The sequence below is a fragment of the Notamacropus eugenii genome, chromosome 5 (genome assembly GCF_028372415.1).
Source record: "Notamacropus eugenii isolate mMacEug1 chromosome 5, mMacEug1.pri_v2, whole genome shotgun sequence".
Classification (NCBI taxonomy): Eukaryota; Metazoa; Chordata; class Mammalia; order Diprotodontia; family Macropodidae; genus Notamacropus; species Notamacropus eugenii.
Window position 1 is genome coordinate 137,648,716 of NC_092876.1, and position 17,667 is coordinate 137,666,382.

Genomic DNA, 17,667 nt, shown 5'->3' on the forward strand with positions numbered 1-17,667 from the left:
GGGAGAGGCGGAAATACCAGGCAGACAAGTTAAACTAATGATGAAAATTGGGCAATTACCTAAGAAAGAATATACAGTGGTAATTGTACCTGTCCCTAAAAACATCATTGGGATAGACATATTGAGAAGTACGACTTTAAATTTGCCTGAGAAGAGATACCAATTTGCAGTAAAGAAGATAGGAATTAATGCAGTTCTGGTGGGTTAATGGATTACAGATGCATTGCCCATGCTATATTTACCCTGCTTCTGGTTATTGTCTCCTTATTCTTTCTGGCCTTTGTTTGTTTAGCCTATTTGTGAGGTCTGTTTCCTATAGGCTTAGTGCCCTCCAATTGTAGATGACTGAATGTTTAAGCTGGATGTCACCCTCTGTCCAAGACTATGATACATCACTCCTTGACCTGGCATTGACCAAGCTCTGCATACTAGCTAAGGAACTGAACCCTCGACTGAAACCCCATGAGGCAGGGAGAGCTCTATGTCCAATCTCAACAGGAAGTGGTTTCAGAAGATGAGACCTTCGCCTCTTACCCAAGGGATTTTGGGTCCCATTCATTTGAGGGGAATGATGAGGTACTTATGTCAAAGCCCCCACCCTAAGATATTGTTTTGTTATTGTTTTTTAAATCACTTTTATATCGTCATGCAAATGATGTTGATACAAGTTACCCCAAAAGTCCCATCTGCCTATGTAATGGACATGAAAGATCTTGGGACTGAATGTACTGTTAATAAAATAGGAAGATTTTCTCCACCCCATATTAGACCTAACAGATGGAGTCTGTGATCACATGGAACCTGTGGTCACATGAAGCGTGAGTCATGTGGATCTCAGTTGGAAGAGCTTGCCCAAGGAGGAGAGAGAGAGAGACAGTATGAGCAGAGAGTGAAAGTAGGCAGAACAGAAAGAGAGGGAAGCAAGCTGTTAGTGGGCAGAGGGAGAAATTTGTCTAGGGGAACTTATTTTTGTGGGGAGGGCTGACAGAAAGAAGGTTTAAGATGTCAGTACTCCCTGGATTAGTGATAAGTAGTCTGTTAAATCTTACCTCCTGGTACTCTAATTATGTCCCAAATAAATATTTTGGTTTTGTCTTGGGAAAGAGAGTTTATTACATTTTATGAATTTATCCTGGAAATCTGCATGCATATTCATAGCAGCTGCTATGGGTATCACATTGGTGTTACACCACTGTCCAACTGAAAGGTAGTTTTTCAGATTCCCATTCTTTATATCTCAAAGAAAAATTCCCAAAACCAAACTATAAACACTCTTGTACATTCTTAGAGTTTGTTTTCCTTAGGATTAGTTCCTGCTTTAATCTACTCTCCCTCTAATTCTATCTTCTTCCTTTTCCTCTTTCCCTCCTATTTCCCTGTTGAATGAAATGTACTTCTGTACCCAATGGTATATGTTGTTTGGATACAATGGTATGTATGTGTTTGTGTTTGTGTGTGTGCATGTGTATGTATTCTTTCCTTTCACCAGTTCAGATGAGAATGTTCAAGTATCAGCCCATCCCCTTGCACCCTCCTCTTGGTTGCACTCTGATTAAGTGAGATCATTTTCCTTAATTTTGCCTTCCCTTCCCCACTTCCTTCCTTCCCAACTTTCCCATTTTTTTCATTCTCTTCTTAAGATCATTAAGGCATAGCAAAACCACCTCAAGGCCTTGACTAATTAAATTCCTACTATAATTCCTGATGATGTAAAGGTTCAGAAGGGAACTGGGTAGTGGACAACAAAGCTGCCAGACAGTGCCTGTTTCCATTGAAGTGCCCTGATATTGATCTGATTCTCCTCTTGCCCTGGTGTGTAGTCTTTCCCTGAGTTCTGGAGCACACATTGAGTCTGATTCTAGTGAGAACTGGTCTTTTGTGTTCTAAGACCTTTCTGTTTGTGTCCCTACACTGACCTGGGCTGGAAAAGTGACTCACTATGATATTTTTTCTTGGATTTCCCATCAGGATTAAATTTGATGCATTTTCTAAATCTTTTTAGAGGAGTTCTTTGTTTCTTTTGGTGGCAGAGAGCTGTCTGTACTGCTCCCTGCTACTCCTCCATCTTTGCTTCCTATCTCATCCATTCTTTATTTCAGTGTTTATTTTCTGTGCTATATTTAGGGACTTGATTATATTCTTTTCAGTATTTTTTTATGTCCTGACTTTGAATATTTCGTTTTATGTGCATATGACTTATTCATACAAGACTGTGACTACCTGAGGGCAGGACTCATGCAACGTCCAAAGTATGATGTTTCAAAAAAACCCCGAAGAGACTGATTTTTCAACAAATATCATATGCTTAAATGGGTCTTGACCTTTGGAACGCTCATGTTAGAAGATTGTCCATTTATTTCCAAGTCAATCAATTAACAAGTATTAATTAATCCTCTAGCATGTGCACTTTTTTGAGGTGTTGGGGATGCATGTACAAAGAACAAAACAATCCTTACTCACATGGAAATTATATTTTTGTTTAAAATTGCTCTTCAAAATTATTTCCCCAGCATCCTTTTTTCTTTCTTTTTTTAAAACTAGGACTGACGTCTTTATTTTTTAAAAATTATTTTGTAAGCATTTATTATCACTTCCACTGCCCCCCCATTGAACAATAAAAAAAGAAACAGAAAAATCTTCAAAATAAATACATATAGTCCAGCAAAACACACATTGGCAACTCTGAAAAATGTATGTCTTTTTCTGCATTTTAAGTCCATCATCTCTGGTAGGATTTGGTTGTGTGTTTCACATTCAGTCCTTTGGAGTTGTGGTTTATCATTATATTGATCAGAGTTCTAAAGTTTTTCACAGTTGTTTTTCTTTATGTTGTTGTCGTCGTATAGATTGTTCTGCTTGCTCTGTTCATTGCACTCTTCATCTTCAAGTCAAGTCAACAAACATTAAGTGCCTATTGTAAACACTGGGCATACAAAGAAAGGTAAAAAGTAATCTCTTTCCTGTAGGAGCTCACAGTTTAATGGGAGATTCACCATGCAGGCAACTATGTGTCAACAAGATATATACAGGTTAAGGTGAAGATAATCTCAGAGGGAAGGAATTAATATTAAAGGTAACTAGGAAAGGGTTCTTGTGGAGGGCTACACTTTTGTTGAGATTTGGGAGAAGTGAGGTAGAGAGGAAGATGATTCTAGGCAAGGGGGACAGTCTGAAAATTCCTGGGGTTGGGAAATGATTTACCATATCTGAGAAACAGCAAAGAGGTCAATGTCACTGAATTAAAGAATATATAGAGAGAAATTAGGCATAAGAAGACTGAAATGGAAGGAAAGGGCCGAGTTATCAAAAACGTTAAAAGACAAACAGAGGATTTTATATTTGATTCTGCAAGAAATAGGGAGTCAATGAAGGTTATTGAATAGGGAATTGATATGGCCAGCCCTGAGCTTTATGAAGATCAATTTGACAGCTAAATAAGTAGGAGGAGACTTGAAGGAATTAGATCAACCAGCAGACTATTACATTAGTCTAGATGTGAGATGATGAGGGTTTGAAACAGAAAATTGGCAATGTCAGAAGAGATAAGGGGGGCTTATACAAGAGATATTTTGAAGGTAGAAATGATGGGATTTGACAAATGATTGGATGTGGGGAGTGAGGGTGAGGAGCCAAAGCTAATGCTTACGTTTTGAACTTGGGCAACTGGGAGGATGGTGGTACCTTCAAAAGTAATAGAAAAATTAGAAAGAGGGGAGGGTTTTGGGGAAAAGATATTGTGTTCAGTTTTGGACATGCTACATTTAAAATGTCTACAGGATATCTGATTTGAGATGTCCAAATAGTTAACTGGAGATATGGGACTAGAAGTCAGGAGAAAGGTTAAGGCTAGAAAACTAGTTCATCTAGTTTTCATCTGCATAAAGAAAATAAATGAATCCATGGGAGCTGAAAAGATAATCAAGTGGATTAGTAATAGAGCATAAGTTCAAAGAGATCTTCCCATTTTCACCAGAAAAAAATTTGTCATTTCTTCTGTCAAAATAATATTTCATTAAATTCATATACCTTAATTTGTTTAGCCATTTTCACACAGTTTAGTAACTTTTAGAGCATAGTTCCAAATTGTTTTCCAGAATGCCTAGATCAATTCACAGCTTCACTAAGATTAAGACAGTGAGTACATTGTTTAATGAAGGGGATGATATATACATTTAAAAATATAGGTATCATAAATGGAATATAAATAAATACAAAAGTGTATTTAAGTACATTAGTTAAGAATGAGGTATTTTGGAAGGGAAGCAATGGGGGTGGGGGAATCAGGAAAAACTTCACGCACAAAGTGATGCTTGAGCTTCTCAAAGGAAGAAAAGGGTTCTGTGAGGCAGAGCTAAAGACAAAGAACATTACAGGTATAGAGAAAGGCCAGTAGAAAGGCATGAAAAGGGAAGACGGAGTTTTATCAGGTAGGAGCAGAAAGGCCAGTTTAGCTGATTATAGAGTGAGGGATGGGGAATTATGTCCAGTGAGGCTGGTTGCCAGTACCCAAACCATTTCTGGAAATATTCTGGCAGTTTCAGAGCTAGTTGAAGAGTATCAAGAAAACAATCCTAGTGCATTAAACTCACCCCTTATTTGAAGCAAAAATTATATTCATTAACATTTTAAAATTTCATTAAATATTTCCCAATTACATGTAAAATTTTTAAAAACAATCACTTAAATTTTTTTGAGTTCTAAATTATCTCCTTTTCCTCTACCTGCCCCTCTCCTTGGGAAGGCAATTTAATTACAATAATACATGTGAGTTCATGCAAAGCATATTTCTATATTAGCCACATTGCAAAGGAAAACACAAGCAAAACAATAAAGATAAAAAAAATTTTAAAAAGAATGCTTCAATTCACATTCTTAGTTCATTAGTTCTTTCTCTGGAAATGGATAGCATTTTTTATCATGGATCCTTTGGAATTACTTTAGATCAATCTTGATTAGAGTAGCTAAGTCATTCAAAGTAGACCATCCTTACAATATTGTTGTTACTATGTACAATATTTTCCTGGTTCTGCTCACTTCACTTTGCATCAGTTCATATAAGTCTTCCGAGGTTTTTCTGAAACCATCCTGCTCATCATTTCTTATCGCATAATAGTATTCCATTACTCTCATATACCATAATTGTTCAGTCATTTCCCAATTGATGGGCATCCCCTCAATACCAATTCTTTGTCACCACAAAAAGTGCTGCTATAAATATTTTTGTACAAATAAGTCCTTTTCCTTTGATCTCTTTTGGGGTACAGACCTAGGAGTAGTATTGCTGATTCAAAGGGCATGCACAATTTTATAGCCTTTTGAGTATAGTTCCAAATTGTTCTCCAGAATAGCTGGACTAATTCACAAGTCCATCAACAATGAATTAGTGTCCAATTTTTTTTCACATCCCCTACAGCATCTGTCATTTTTCTTTTTTGTCATGTTAACTAATCTTACAGATGTGAGGTGGTATCTCAGAGTTTTTTTTTAATTCGCATTTGTCTAATCAATAATGATGTAGAGCATTTTTTATGTGACTATTGACAGCTTTTATTTCTTCTGAAAACTTTCTGTTCATATTCTTTGACCTTTTCTTAAATGGGAAATGACTCTTGTTTTTAAAATTTTGGCTCAGTTCTCTGCATATTTGAGAAATGAGACCTTTATCAGAGAAACTTGTTACAAAAATGTTTTCCCAGTTTTCTGTTTTCCTTCTAATTTTGGTTGTATTAGCTTTGACTGTGCAAAAGCTTATTTATTTCATGTTATCAAAATTGTCTATTTTACTTCCTGGAATCTATTCTTTCTCCTGTTTGGTCATAAACATTTTTATTGTTCATAGACCTGGCAGGTACATTTTCTCATGGTGCCCTAATTTACTTATGATATCACCTTTTATGTCTAAATCATTTATCCATTTTGACTTTATCTTGGTATATGATGTGAGGTGTTGGACTATGCCTGCTTTCTGCCCATCTGCTTTCCAATTTTCCCAGTGATTTTTGCCAAATGTTGAGTTCTTACCCCCAAAACTTGGATTTGGGGGTTTACCAAACAGTAGATTAATATTGTTATTTATTACTATGTTTCTTAGCCAGCACCAGATTATTTTGATGATTACCACTTTGAAATATAGTTTGAAATCTGGAACTGCTACTATACCTTCCTTAACAGGCTTTTTTTTTTTCATTTATTCGCTTGATAGCCTTGAACTTTTTTGTTCTTTGTGTTACTATCTTTTCTATCTCTATAAAATAATTCTTTGGCAGTTTGACTGGTATGTCACTGAATAAGTAAATTAACTTAGGTAGAACTGTCATTTTTATTATATTGGCTCAGCAAACCCATGAGCAATTATTATTTCTCCAGTTGTTTAGATCCATCTTTATTTGTGTAAAAAGTGTGTTGTGATTGTGTTCGTATAATCCCTGGGTTTGTCTTGGCAGATAGACTTCTAAGTAATTTATATTGTTTGCAGTTATTTTAAATAGAATTTCTCTTTCTATCTTTTCCTTCTAGGTTTTATGGGTAGAATATAGAAATGCTGATGATTTATGTGGTTTTATTTTATATCCTGCAATTTTGCTGGTTTTTAATTGCTTAATTAAATAATTAATTGATGTAATTAATTGTTTAGAGTTTTAGTTAATTCTCTAGGGTTCTCTAAGGATAACATCATATCATCCACAAAGAATCATAGTTTTATTTCCTCATTGCCTTCCACCTCCTTTCTTGTCTTCTTGTTATAGCTAGCATTTTTAGTACAATATTGAGTCACAGAGGTGATAATGGGCAGCCTTGCTTCACTCCTGATGTTATTAGGAAGGCTTCAAGTTTATCCCCATTACAGATAATGCTTGCTCTTGGTTTTAGATAAATACTACTTCTCTTTTTAAGAAAGGCCCCATTGATTCCTATGCTTTCTAGTGTTTTCAAGAGGACTGGGTGTTGTGTTTTGTCAAAGGCTTTTTCTATGTCTATTGATGTAATCATATGATTTTTGTTGTTATTGTTGTTAATATGGTCAATTATACTGATAGTTTTCCTAATATTGAACCAACTCTGCATTGTTGGTACAAATGCCATGGGGACATATATCTTTGAGATATATTAATGTAATTTTCTTGCTGATATTTTATTTAAGTTTTTGTATCAATATTCATTACAGAAATTGACCTATAATTTTCTTTCTCATTTTTTGATTTCTATGGTTTAGGTATCAAACTCATATTTATGTCATAAAGGGAATTTGGTAAGACTTCTTCTTTACTTATTTTTTCAGATAGTTCATACAGTACTGGGATTAATTGTTCCTTAAATGGTTAGTAGGATTCACTTGTGAATTCATCTGGTCCCACAGATTTTTTCTTAGGGAGCTCATTGATGCCTTGTTCAATTTCTTTTTTCTAAGATAGGGCTATTTAATCATTCTATTTCCTCTTCTATTAATCTGAGAAGTTTATATTTTTGTAAATATTCATTCTCTTCATTTAGATTGTCAGTTTTACTGGCATATAACTGGGCAAAAACTCCTAATAATTGCTTTAATTTCATCTTCATTGCTGGTACATTTACCCTCTTCATTTTTGACACTAGTAATTTTGTTTTCTTCTTTCTTTTTTAATCAAATTAATCATTAGTTTATCTATCTTATTGTTTTTTTATAAGACCAGATCCTAGCTTTATGTATTAGCTTGATATTTTTTTTAATGTTCAATTTCATTAATCTTTCCTTTGATTTTAGGATTTCCATTTTGGTGTTTAATTGGGGATTTTTAATTTGTTCTTTTTTCATTTTTTTTAGTTGCATATCCAATTCATTGATCTACTCTTCCTTTCTTTTATTGATAGACACTTAGAGACGTAAAATTTCCCGTAAATACCGCTTTGACTGAATCCCACCAGTTTTGGTGAGCTGCTTCATTGTTGCCAATCTCTTTAATGAAATTATTGATTGTTTATATGCTTTTAATCTTTGATTCTATGACCCTTTATTAAATGTAATTTTTATTTCATTGTCATCTGGAAAGGGTGCATTTAATATTTCTGCTTTTCTCTATTTGGTTGTGATGTTTTTATATTCTAACACATGGTCAATTTTTGTGAAGGTACCACATACAGCTGAGAAAAAAATATACTTCTTCCTATTCCCATTCAATTTGCTCCAGAGATCTATCATAGCTAACTTTTCTAAGATTCTATCCATCTCTTCAACTTCTTTCATATTTATATTATGTTTAGACATACAGACATATTTCTTCCTGTAATTCATTTAACTTTCCTTTAAGAATCTGGATGCTATGCCATTTGATGTTTAGTATTAATATTACTTCATTTATGGTTTCTTTGAGCAAGATGGAGTTTCCTTTCTTATCCCTTTTATATTTTTGCTTTTGTTTTGTCTAAGATCTTGATTGCTACTCCTGTCTTTTTTATTGCACCTGAAGCATAACAGATTCTGTTCCAGCCACTTATGTTAACACTTAGTGTGTCTCCTTGTTTCCAGTGTGTTTTGTATAAATGCTTGAATTCTGGTTTCTAATTTATTCTGGAATCTATTTATTTATATGTGAGTTCATTCCATTCACATTTACAGTTATGACTACTAACTGTGCATTTCCCTACATCCTATTTTATTCTGTTTATTCTTCTGTCTCTTTTTCTCTTACCTCTCCTCTGAAGTCTGTTTTGCTTCTGACCATAGCCTTCTTTTATCTTCCTTCCCTTTTTTCTCTTTACCCCTCCTCCCCCTTTCTCTCCTCCTCTTCCTCTCCTACTTCCCTGTTGGGTAAAATAGATTTCTATTACCAATTGAGTATGCATACATATTTTCCTTTTTTTAAAAATTTAGATGTAAGATTCAAACATTGCTCACCCTCCACCACCATTTACCCCATTCACTGCAAGAATTCTTCCTTGCATGCTTCTTTATGTGAGATAATTTTCCCCTTTCTTCTCCTTTCTCAATTCTCTCAGAGCAGCCTTCTTTCTCATCTATGCATTTTTTAAAAATATGATCTCAACACAATTGACTCATTTCTGCACCCTCTTACTGTGTAGAATCCTTCTAACTGCCCTAATAATGGTCAAGTTCTTAGGAAATGCATATATTATCTTCCCATATACGAAGGTAAATAGTTGAATCTTATTGAGTCCCTTATTATTTCTCTCTCATGTTTATCTTTTAATGTTTCTCTTGAGTCTTATATCTGAAAATCATTTTTTTATTCAGTTCTAGTCTTTTCATCAGAAAAGTTTGAAAATTATCTGTTTCATTGAATATCCATTTTTCCCTTGGAGGATTATACTCAGTTTTGGTAGTTAGGTTATTCTTGGTTGTTATCCCAGATCTTTTATCTTCCAGAATATAATATTCCAAGACCCGGGGGAGGGGAACCTATAGTCTCAAGGCCACATGTAGCCTTCTACATCCTTGGAGTCTGACCTTTTGACTGAGTCCAGGTTTTACAGAACCAACCCTTTTGTTAAGGGGATTTGTTCTGCGAAGTCTGCATTCAGCCAAAGAGTCATACTTGAGGACCCTAAACATGGCCTCTAGGCTGCAGGTTCTCCATCCCTGTTCCAAGTCTTCTATTCTTTTAATGTGTTGCTAGAATTCATATTATCCTGACCATGGCTTCACAGTATTTGAATGGCTACTTTCTGGCTGCTTGAAAGCTTGATATTGCCCCTTAGGGCTCCCACTCCTTGATTGTCTCCTCTCCACCCTTGAACTAGAAGTGGTTATAGGCAATGGAGTTGCCAAACAGCATTTGGTCCCATTTCTAGTGCTAGAATCAGGGTGAACTGTAATTTCTTTCTGACCAGTTTCCAGGTACCTTTAACATCTCTGGTTTTAGAGCCCCCAAAAGCTCCTGCTGCTTCTGTCGCCACCATCTAGTCCTCCAGTTGGTATTTTATTCACATGGTGGAGGGGGGAGGGGTCAGCCTACTCCCCCTGTGTCACAGATCTCTCTTTCTGACCTCTGTTTTCTTGGGCTAGAAGAATGTCTTACTCTGAAACATTTGTTGGCTCTGCCATTCCAGAATTCAATTTGAGTTATTATTTTAAAGATACTTGGAAAGGAATGTTGGGAGAGCTCATCTTTCTCTACTCAGCCATCTTGGCTCCATCAAAAATTATATTCTTTTTTTTAATTTCTGACCTTTCTCAGCAGGTTTGGTTCCAAATGTCATGAGGTTGTATTAGTCCAGAAAACGTTTCGGCCTCTCTAGACCAAGATTTTCTGATAACAGGCTCTCCTTATTTTCCTCCTGCTTGACATTCATGTTATGGGCCTTTTATAGAACCCTCCATCAGTTTAAGAAGCACAGCAATTTTGGACAAAGTTCCACAGTTCCACCAGGTCTACCCAGCCTTGTTAACTTTACTCTTTATTTGCATGGTGACCAGGGGTAGTATGTGTATATGAGTGTATGAAACAGACAGAGACAGAGAAGTATAGGGAGACAGAGAAAGACAGAGAGCGAGAGTGAGACCTGGGCAGGGCAGGGGAAGGGGGGGAGGGAAATGCAGGAAGGAAAGGAGGGAGAGAGAGAGAATTTTCACTGGTGTTTTATTGTTGCTCTATTAAGTTAGGGTACTAGCACAGTTATAGTGTTGGTTCATTATTCTAGGTCTGGAGATTCTGATCCCACTGTAGGGAAATCATGCAATGTGCTGGTGGGGGAGGCTAGACCCTAGCCATCTCCCACACCATTAAGAGGAGTGACCAGAGAGCTGAAACTGGTTGCATTCCTCTGAAGACCCATAGTTGAACCCTATTCCTCTTTCTACATTATTCAGAGGCTGTGTAGGCAAAGGGCCAAGTCGCTGCTCTTAGTATATCATATATCTTTCCCTTGTTGTTCTCTTGCTTTTTTCCTCTCTGCTCCAGTTCTTGGATGCCCCCTAATCTTTAATTTATCTCTTGTGTGAATTAAAATGTGCCTGCAATAAAACTACTTTTTTTTTTCATCACTGGCCACTCTGACTCTTCTGTGAAAGCTGAGTCCAAAAGTAGCTCAGACTAGGATAGGTTGTTTCTAAAAATCAAGTCAAAGCTCAAAGGTCAGGGGATATCTAATGTGCTGCAGCCTCCAAAAGCAATTCCCAAGATAGAGTTTCCCAAATACTCTGCACAATGGCAGCACCATTGGAATAAGTATAGAACCTTATGTTAAAATACTCCTCCTATTGTGCCTAGGAATTTTCTTTTGTTAATTGTGTCTAAAGTGGTTTTTTTTTTTTTTATATTACAAAGTTATATCTAGGTGGCTCAGTGGATTTGGAGTTAGGAAGACCTGAGTCTGAATCCTTCTTCAAGCACTTACCAGTTTTACCACCCCAGGCAAATAACTTAACCTCTCTCAGTCTCAGTTTCCCCATTTCTAAAATGAGGATAATAATAGTATCTACCTTAAAGGGTTACAATGAGGATTAAATGGGATAACATTTGTAGAATGCTTTGCTAACCTTAGAGCTCTGTATAAATGCTTTTCTTACTATTGCTTATGAATGGATTCTGGGAAGTGACTCCTCTACTGGGCAACTCCTGGAAGTCGCCAGTCCTGAGGAGTGGGTGGAGCTTGTGACCTCTATTAAGTTGGGCTTAGGGTGTAGCCATCATCTCCACATTACCAACGAACTAAGAGTTGCAGGTGGAGGGTGGGGGGAGATGCTTTGAAACAGAGAAACAAAGACAATTTCTTCTTATAACAGTATGGCAGTAATGTTAAATAAGGCAGGTTCTAGGCAATGATGGGGACAGTGCTGAGCAATGAAGGGCAATATGAATGACTGCCTGGAGAAACCATTTAGTGTAGCCTAAGTCTAGTTTAACCTAAGAACAGTAGATGAAGGAACTAAGATTCACTGGAGGGTAGAGTCAGCCTTGTCAGCTATAGCCCAGCGCAGAGTAAAGGGAACAGATTCAGTTCTAGGACACCCAGGCTTGAATTATAGCTTGGTTATTTATTATTTATGTAGATTTTTAAAAGGTGCTAGTTAAGAAGAAATGAAGAACATCTAGGAAGATTGTTCCCTTCATGCCTAAGATATTACGTTCTAAGGTCATAACTTTGAAGGAACAGCCCTTATGTGTAGAAACATCACTAGCAATTTCGGGTCAATGGGGAAAATCCAGAGCTAATAGAGAGAGCAACATGAAAGATCTTCTCATTAAGACTTTTAAAAGCAAATTCAGAAACACCTGAAACACCAGCCCACTTGGGAAGATACTCTACAAAACTGCACTTGGGAAGGCTACTGTTGGGAGGATGAGTAGGGGGAAGAGGAGAAGACTCATTTCTCTTTAAGCTTAGCCAATTGGGGGGGGGAGGCAATTATGTCATAAAACAGTTCACATTTCTGTGGTCTTTTAAAGATTTGTAATATAGTGGAATATCACTGTGCTGTAAGAAGCAATAAATGTGATAAATACAGAGAAGCATGAAAAGATCTAAATGAACTGATATAGAGTGAAGTAAGCAGAGCTAAGAAAACAATATACACAATGATTAATACCATTGTCAATGTAAAGAACTACACACCAAAAAATAAAAATTTTGCAAAATTTTTACAAAATTTTAAAGAATAACTATAGCTAGAAAGAAAAGAGATGAGAAGACATTCTTGCAGCTTTGCAGAGGTGAGAGGTCCCCAAGTGTTGCACATTGCATATATTTTCAGACTTTTTTTGATAAGTTATACTGATTTTTTTCCTTTTTTTGTCTTAAACTTATTATTTATTGTATGGCATGGATGTCTGGGAAGGAGAGGAGGAATAGTGGGGAAAACCATGGTGACATAAAATACACACAAAAAAATCCCCAAATGAAAACATGCTAGACATTTAAAAATTAAAATAAGATTCTCAGTGCGCTTTATATCATTATTCTGTGATCCCCACAACAACTCAGTGATGTAATGCTATTTATTTTCATCCTCCTTTTACAATGAGGGAACTAAGGTGCAAAGAATTTAAGTGAATTGCCCAGAATCACACAGCCAATAACTAACCAAGGTGAGAGTCAAACTCAGGTCTTCTTCATTCCAGTTTTAGCACTCTTTCTGCTGCACCAAGTTGTCAGCTGGTGGCTTCCTTATTTTAATGATTTTTTTTCTTGCTAACTTGGCATTAAGTTCAGTTGTTTCTTTATGCCTAAGGAAAACAAGCATTATTGGTACCCTGTAAATTTCATTATTCTTGGGATAAAGCCCCCATGGCCTTACCGCACTCAATGTTTGGTTACTGGACATTTAACTTTATAGGATTGAGGGCTTGAAAGGACCTTAGAGGTCAACCCCCTCATTTTGCAAAAGAACTTGAGACATAGAGAGTTAAACCTTGTTCAAGGTCATGCAAGTAGTAAGTAGGTAACCTGGGATTCAAACTGCTATTTTCAAATCCAGTGATCTTTCTCTACTACATCACAGAGTTTGAATATGTTTAGGAGAACATCAGCCTTGTTAGTTTGTAATCACACCTTATCTTTTTATTATATCCTGACAGGTTCTTATGATGGTTGTGTAGGATGATGGACAGTGTTCAGAGTATCTCCCCAGATATGTCTTTCTGAGGTGTTCCTACTGAATTTCACTTAATTTTTTTTTAATTTGAAGACACTTTCCATGTTGCTTGCCTTAGGCCTAAAATGACTAGTTATGGATGTACTGGCAATTTAGGCTGGGAAATTTCTGTCCAGGCTACTGATTGTCAATTCATACTTCTGATCTAGGCTGAGTTTCCTGGTCTAGTTGGAGTTTTCTGATCAAAACAAGAAACAGTTCCCCTGTTGCATAGCTATTAATGAACTTAAAAACTCTCTTTTTTCTGTCTCTCCTATTTGGATTCCCTTTTAATCTGCTGTCAACTCCTCATTCCCACAATCTTTTAAAGCTGTTAGAGGACATCCAATTCAAGTCTCTCATTCACAGATGAGGACATTAAGATCCGGAGAGAATTAGTGACTTTTCTGCCACTCTGGAAATATGTTCGTAGTTGACCAAATCATAAAATCATGAGCTAGAAAGAACACAAGACACTTTATTTTCTACATAAGAAAATTGAGTGATTTGCCCAAAGTCAAGAGAGGAAATTTGAGCAAAGGCCATTTGATTTTACTAACACACATAATTAGTAAGTATCAGAGTCAGAATTAGAACTCAGGTCTTCTAATTCCAGATCTAGTACTCTTCCTACTTCATACAGAGCATATCCAAGAAGTCAGAGAAGTCACCTTGAGCAAAGAACAAAGTGCTTGATAGCCTCTCTATATACAGCAGCAGGATGACAATGCAGGCAGCTCAAACTCAGGCACACTGAGCAGATAAAGATGATTGGGAGGTGGGCTTAGACTAAGGAGAGCTTCTCTGGTCCTAGGCAGCTAAAGAACTCAGTGGACTACAGGGAAAGGTCAGATTAAAGAGACCTCAACCTATTTCTGATACTGATCCTTGCCCAAGTCTTCATAAGAGATTGCTAAAGAACTATGGGCATGGGCAGGGGAGTGGTGGAGCCAAGGTGGCAGAGTAACAGCATGGACTTGCTAGCACTCTCCCCGCAGACACATCCAAATACCTGTAAAAAATGACTCTTAACAAACTTAGGAGCTGCAGAACCCATAGAATGATGAAGTGAAGCAAATCTCCAGCCCAAGACATCCTAGAAGGTCGCTGGGAACTGTCTATCCTGCAGCACTGGGAGCAGAGCCCAGCCCGATGAAGGCCATGCTGGCACAGATGGGACCTGAGTAGGCCTTGGGAGGACTAAATCTCAGATACCTGTGGTGGTTTCCTGACTTTGCAAGCCCAAAACACCAAGGACAATTTGGAAGGTCAATGGAAAAAACTTGTGGGACCTGTGAGAGAGAGATTAGAATGGTCAGGCCCCAACCCCAGGGTGGTGGAGGGGGTGGAGGAGCCCATTGCAGCAGCAGCAGGGCAAGGACAGTGAATGTTTCTGGAACTCTAGGCCCATAGATTGTGGGGGCATCTAGTGACTGACAGTATACCCCCAACCCCACTGGAAGCAAAGAACTACCTTAACAAAGCTCAAAAGTCAAGTAAAAAGCTGGGAAAATGGGCAAAAACTGGAAGAAGAATCAGATTATAGAATCTTACTTTGGTGACAAGGAAGGCCACAGTTTACAAACAGAAGACTGTTTGTAAATGAAAGCTCCTCCATCCAAAACCTCCAAGAAAAATATGAATTGGTCTCAGACCATGGAAGAGCTCAAAAAGGACTTTGAAAATCAAGAAAGAGAAGTAGAGCAAAAATTAGGAAGAGAAATGAGAGTGATGCAAGGAAATCATGAAAAAGGAGTCAACTGCTTGCTAAAGGAGACCCAAAAGAATGCTGAAGAAAATAACACTTTTAAAAATAGACTACCTCAAATGGAAAAAGAGATATAAGAAGCCAGTGAGGAGGAGAATACCCTAAAAAGCAGAATTAGTCAGATGGAAAAGGCAGTCCAAAGCTCACTGAAGAAAATAATTCTTTAAAGATTAGAATGGAGCTGATGGAGCTAATGACTTTATGAAAAATGAAGAAATTTTAAAACAAAACCAAAAGAATGAAAAAAAAAGCAGACAATGTGAAATATCTCATTGGAGAAACAACTGACCTGGAAAATGGATCCAGGAGAGACAATTTAAAAATTATTGGACTACCTGAAAGCCATGATAAAAAAAAAAGAGCCTAGATATCATCTTTCAAGAAATTATCAAGGAAAACTGCCCAGATATTGTAGAACCAGAGGGTAAAATAGATATTGAAGGAATTCACCAATAGTCTCCTGAAAGAAATCCTAAAACGAAAATTCTTATGAATATTGTAGCCAAATTCCAGAGCTCCCAGGTCAAGGAGAAAATATTGCAAAGAGTCAGAAAAAAACAATTTGAGTATTGTGAAAACATAACCAGGATAACACAAGATCTAGTAGCTTCTACGTTAGGGGATCACAGGGCTTGGAATATGATATTCCAGATGTCAAAGGAGCTAGGATTAAAACCAAGAATCGTCTACCCAGCAAAATTGAGTATAATACTTCAGGGGAAAAATTAAATTTTTCCTCAATTAAATAGAGGACTCTCAAGCATTCTTGATGGAAAGACCAGAACTGAATAGAAAATTTGACTTTCAAACACAAGAATCAAGAGAAGCATGTAAAGGTAAACAGGAAAGAGAAATTATAAAGGACTTTCTAACATTGAACTATTTACATTCCTATATGGAAAGGTCATATTTTTAACTATTGAGACTTTTCTCAGTATTAGGGTAGTGGGAGGGATTATATACATATAGACAGAGAGCACAAGGTGAGTTGAATAAGTAGGGATGATATCTAAAAACATAAAATTAAGGGGTGAGAGAGGAATATATTGGGAGGAGAAAGGGAAAAATAGAATGGGGCAAATTATCTCACATAAAAGAGGCAAGAAAAAGCTTTTTCAATTGAGGGGAAAAGGGGGTAGGTGAGAGGGAAAGAGTGAACCTCACTCTCATTGCATTTGGCTTAAGGAAAGAATAACATGCACATTCAATTTGGTATGAAAATCTATCTTACACTACTGGGAAGTAGAGGGAAAGGGATAAGGGGGAGGTGGGGGAATGATGGAAGGGAGGGTAAATGGGAGGAGGGGATAATTAGAAGTGGACACTTTTGAGGAGGGATAGGGTCAAAAGAGAGAATAGAATAAATTGGGATCAGGATAGAATGGAGGGAAATATAGTTAATCTTTCACAACATGACTGTTTTGGAAGTGTTTTGCATAACTACACCTGTATAACCTATATTGAATTGCTTGCCTTGTCAGTGGGGATGGGTGGGGAGGGAGGAAGGGAGAGTTAAAACTAAAAGTTTTAAGAACAAACGTTAAAAATTATTTTTACATGCAACTGGGAAATAAGATATACAGACAATGGGACATAGAAATCTATCTTGCCTTACAAGAAAATAGAGGGTTGGGGATAAGAGAAGGGAGGGGTGTGATAGAAGGGAGGGCAGATTGGGACAAGTGGTAATTAGAATACATGCTGTCTTGGGATGGGCAGAGGGGAGAGAGGGGAAGAAAATTTGGAACTCAAAATCTTGTGGAAGTGGATGCTGACAACTAAAAATAAATAAATAAACATTAAAAAAAACCCCACAAAAACTATGGGCATGGTTAGCAATCTTCACACCTGAGACAGCATTGCAGACAGGATCCACACCTCAGACCACCCTCTCTGTTCCTGAAACCAAAGTGAGGAGACTCCAAAGGCTGGAAGTATCACGGGCCAAGAAGACAAAATTGCAAGGAGGAACAGCCTGCTGTCTCCATTACAGCCAGGCTGTGCCTGGGTCTTGGCTTCCCTTAAGACCTAGGCCTGTGTTATTTAGTTGGCGGACAAAAAAGACTATCAAACACTGAGGAGCAGGGTTGGCTAGGCATCTAGATAACAGGGCACTGGGGAAAAATCATGAGACTGAGAGCTGAGTTTTTGGTCCAAATCTTCCCCCAGCCAGCTGACGACCAGTGCCCATTTGCTTAAAACTCAGTTTCCTGAACTGATAAATGAGAAGGTTGAATTCAGTGATCTCCAAGGTTTCTTCCAGCTCTGGCAATCCAGGATTCTAAGCCTAAAATTCTAGGCAAAGTAGGGGTGTTGGCTCTCCCAGTCAGGA